Source organism: Lynx rufus, unplaced genomic scaffold (genome assembly GCF_022079265.1).
Source record: "Lynx rufus isolate CCGP_SWC_20201006 ecotype Redwood Valley unplaced genomic scaffold, mLynRuf1.p SCAF_2, whole genome shotgun sequence".
Classification (NCBI taxonomy): domain Eukaryota; kingdom Metazoa; phylum Chordata; class Mammalia; order Carnivora; family Felidae; genus Lynx; species Lynx rufus.
In genome coordinates, this window is record NW_025814834.1 from 63,527,490 (window position 1) to 63,532,228 (window position 4,739).

The window sequence follows — 4,739 nt, forward strand, 5'->3', positions numbered from 1 at the left end:
CAGGAGAGGGGCAGAGAGAGAGGGAGACACAGAATCGGAAGCAGGCTCCAGGCTCTGAGCCATCAGCCCAGAGCCCGACGCAGGGCTCGAACTCACGGACCGTGAGATCGTGACCTGAGCTGAAGTCGGACGCTTAACCGACTAGAGCCACCCAGGCGCCCCTGAGTTTTATAGTTTTAACTTAAGTCTTTGATCCATTTAGAGTTAATTTTTATTTATGGTACAAAGTAGGGATCCAACTTCATTTTTTGTCTATAGATATACTGTGGTCCCAACACCATTTGTTGAAAAGACTATTCTTTCCCCATTGAATGGTTATGGGTGGCACCCCAACCAATTGACCACAGATGTACGGGTTTATTTCTGGACTGTCAATTATTTTCTATGGATGTATATCTCCGCTTATGATCTTTGGGGTCCCTTGCAATTCCATATAAGTTTTAAGGTTGGCTTTTCCATTACTGCAAAAAACGCCATTGGGATTTTGGTAGGATTACATGGAATCTGAGGATTATTTTGGAGAGTATTGCCATTTCAACAATATTAAGTCTTCCAATCCATGAACACAGGCTGTCTTTTCCTTTATTCTTGCTTTCTTTAATTTGTTTCAGCAATGTTTTCAATCTATAAATCTTTTGTCTCCCTTGGTTAAGTTTATTCTTATGTATTTTATTCTTTTTATGCTATTATAAGTAGATTTTTTTCTTAATTTATTTTGGATTGTTCATTGCTAGTGTATAGAAATACAAGTGATTTTTATGTGCCGATTTTGTAGCCTGCAACTTTTCTGAACTCATTTATTAGCTCTAACAGTGTGTGTGTGTGTGTGTGTGTGTGTGTGTGTGTGTGTGTGTGTTCTTTAGGGTTTTCTACATATGATATCATGTCATCTTTGAACAAAGATAATTTTACTTCTTCCTTTCCAATTTGGATGCTTCTTATTTCTTTTTCTTGCCTAATTGTTTTAGTTAGAACCTTCAGCCCTATGTTAAATACAGTGGTGAAAATGGGTATTCTTGTTTGTTCCTGATCTTAAGGGAAAAGCTTTCACTTTGTTCACCATTGACTATTATATTAGCTGTGGGTCTTTCATATAAGTTCTTTATCATATTGAGGAAGTTTCCTCCTACTCCTAGTTTATTGAGTACTTTTGTTTATCATGAAAAGTGAGTTTTGCCAAACACTTTTTCTGTACCAACGGCAGTGATCATGTGGTTTTTATCATTCATTTTGTTAATATGATGTATTAAATTAATTGATTTTTATTTATTAAACCACCCTCACATTACAAGGATAAATCCCACTTGGTCATGGTGTATAATTCTCTTATTGTATTACTGAATTCAGTTTGCTGGTATTTTGTTGAGGATTTTTACATCTATATTTATAATGGATATTAGTCTATGATTTTTTTTTCAAAATTTTATTTAAATTCTAATTAGTTAACATATAATGTAATATTGGTTTCAGGAGTAGAATTTAGTGATTCACCACTTACGTATAACATGCATTGCTCATCATAACAAGTGCCCTCCTTAACACCCTCATCCATTTATAGCCCATCCCCCCCCATCTCCCTCCATCAATCCTCAGTTCATTCTCTATAGTTAAGAGTCTCTTATGATTTGCTTCCCTCTCTCTTTTCTCCCCTTCCCATATGTTCATATGTTTTATTTCTTAAGTTACACATTTGAGTGAAATCATATGATATTTGTCTTTCTCTGACTGACTTATTTTGCTCAGCATAATACACTCTAGCTCCATCCACATCATTGCAAATGGCAAGATTTCATTCTTTTTGATGGCTGAGTATTATTCCATAGTATGTATATACCACATCATCTTCTTTACCCATTCATCAGTCAATGGACATTTGGGTCCTTTTTTCCATAATTTGGCTATTGTTGATAATGCTGCTATAAACATTGGGGTGCATGTGCCCCTTTGAATCCATATTTTTATATCCTTTGGGTAAAATACCTCATAGTACAATTGCTGGGCCATAGGGTACTTATATTTTTAACTTTTTGAGGAATCTCCATACTGTTTTCCAGAGTGACTGCACCAGTTTGCATTCCTACCAACAGTGTAAAAGGGTTCCCCTTTCTCCACAGCCTCACCAACATCTGTTGTTTCCTGAGTTGTTGATTTTAGCCATTCTGTCAGGTGCGAGGAGGTATCTCATTGTGGTTTTGATTTGTATGGTCTATAATTTTCTTTCTTTCTTTCTTTCTTTCTTTCTTTCTTTCTTTCTTTCTTTCCTTTCTTTTTTTGGTAATGTTTATTTTTGAGAGAGAGAGGCACAGCACAAGGAGGGGAGGGGCAGAGAGAGAGGGAGATGCAGAATCCGAAGCAGGCTCTGGGCTCTGAGCTGTCAGCACAGAGCCCGATGTGGGGCTTGAACCCACAAACTGTGAGATCATGACCTGAGCCAAAGTCAGACGCTTAACTGACTGAGCCACCCAGGCGCCCCTATAATTTTCTTTTCTTTATAGTATCTTTGTCTGGTTTTGGTATCAAGGTAATTCTAGCCTCATAGAATTAGTTAGGAAATGTTTCCTCCTATTCAGTATTCTTGGAAGAGTTTGAAAATGAGTGGTGTTAATTTTGCTTTAAGTGTTGGGTAGAATTCACAAGTGAAGTCATCTGGTTCTGGGCTTTTCTTTGTTTGGAGGTTTTGATAACTAATTCAATTTCCTTACTTGTTTTAGGTCTATTCAGATTTTCTCTTTCTTCTTGAGTCAGTTTTGGTAGTTTATGTACCTTTCAAATTTGTCCATTATATTCATTGCATTTTGTTTTTTCTAGGTCCAGGGAAATCTCCCAAATTTAGCGAGAAGCTAAAATGATTATGATATATAAAATTTTTATTTTAGGAGTCTTAAAGTTTTCAGATAATGTTTTAATATCTAATGAATAGATAAATAGGTTTTTGCCTGAGTAATATGCTTAGTGCATAAATACTTAGTGTTTCTAGATTGCCCTTTTTCTGAGCATCCCAATTTCTAAGACACCTAGCTTTTATGTTAAGTAAGTACTTTTATCAATGAAAGACTTTTAATGAGGGAATTCATAATTTTACTCTTCAAAAACATACCTAATATAAGAACCTGGATATAGGGCTGCAGCTCCCGCACTCGCCGCTGCCCGCCTGCCCCTCCCTTTCCTCCTACCAGTGCCACAGACCCGGAGCTGGAGCCGCCGCCGCAGCCACAGCCACGGACACTATGGCTTCTGGAGTTACAGTGAATGATGAAGTCATCAAAGTTTTTAATGATATGAAAGTAAGAAAATCTTCTACACAAGAGGAGATCAAAAAAAGAAAGAAAGCCGTTCTCTTCTGTTTAAGCGATGACAAAAGACAAATAATTGTAGAGGAAGCAAAGCAGATCTTGGTGGGTGACATTGGTGATACTGTAGAGGACCCCTACACATCTTTTGTGAAGTTGCTACCTCTGAATGCCGATATGCTTTGTACGATGCCACCCTACAAAACAAAAGAGTCTAAGAAAGAAGACCTAGTATTTATATTCTGGGGTCCTGAGAGTGCACCTTTAAAAAGCAAGATGATTTATGCTAGCTCTAAAGATGCCGTTAAAAAGAAATTTACAGGTATTAAACATGAATGGCAAGTAAATGGCTTGGATGATATAAAGGACCGTTCAACACTTGGAGAGAAATTGGGAGGCAACTAGTTTCACTTGAAGGAAAACCCTTATAAAGTGCAAGTGCCATCTGGATCTTAAGGAGCTTCCATTTCTCCACCTCAATCAATTGAAATAGTGTTAGGTGTTTTTTGTTTCTGTTTTTGTTTTTTTTTTTCTCTTCCCACTGGGTCCTTCCAATACAGTGAATGAAGGAAATACCATTCATGTAAGCAGCCTATCAGTGATTGCCATTAGACTGTTTAATACTGTTACTTTTATGTAGAACCCAAGGAATGCCTTCCCGTCATATTTTAGCCAAAACAACTGGTTATATGCCTCCCTTGCAGCAAGCACTACAATGAAAGTGATTGTCAATGTGAATAGCTTAGCATATTGCAAAGGGTAAGCTGATTGAATGCCTTGAAAGTATTATCCACTGGTCAGATGGTAAACTTTATTCAGTATTATTTATAGTTGCACTTGATTGCAGTTCTGTGAGGCTCGAGCATTCATACACCTCACCTGCCTTGGCAAGCCTATTTTTGTGACATGGCAGCACAGATATAACACTATGCATTGAAAGCACTTTTTTTGTAATGAGTTTAACTCACTCTCCCTCCCCCAAAAGGAATGCCAATTAAGGTTTGTTAACAGTGTCATCAACTTATCCTAGTACCTCAGTATTCCTTCCTGTTACCTGCATATCTTAAAAGAAACAGCTGTTAATGCCTTTTTGTTTTCCATTGAGTGTACACTACTGAATAAGTGTAGGAGTTTATGTTTACCATGTAAGTTTTGCACCACTAAAAATATTTTGAATATCAGTCATGATGGCAATTTCTGTATAAAAGAGCCTTAAATGGAACATTGTTTTTGAGATCAAACTCCCTACCCTCACAAAAATGGCCACATCGCAATAAAAGTTGTGGCATATTACAAAAAAAAAAAAAAAGAACCTGGATATAAATAATGGAAAGGAGATCTTGGGTGGATAAAAATACTTATCACATAAGGTTGTTGGGCACTATAATACATCAATTAAAGGATTTTATTATATTCCTTCTTCCTCATTTCAGCCATATGAATTACTTA

General features: G+C 36.8%; 1 pseudogene; it reads left to right on the top strand.

Annotated features, from left to right (window-relative positions):
* The first annotated feature begins 3,227 nt into the window (after nucleotides 1-3,227).
* On the top strand, nucleotides 3,228-3,721 carry LOC124516438 (cofilin-2-like; annotated as a pseudogene).
* Nucleotides 3,722-4,739: the final 1,018 nt, after the last annotated feature.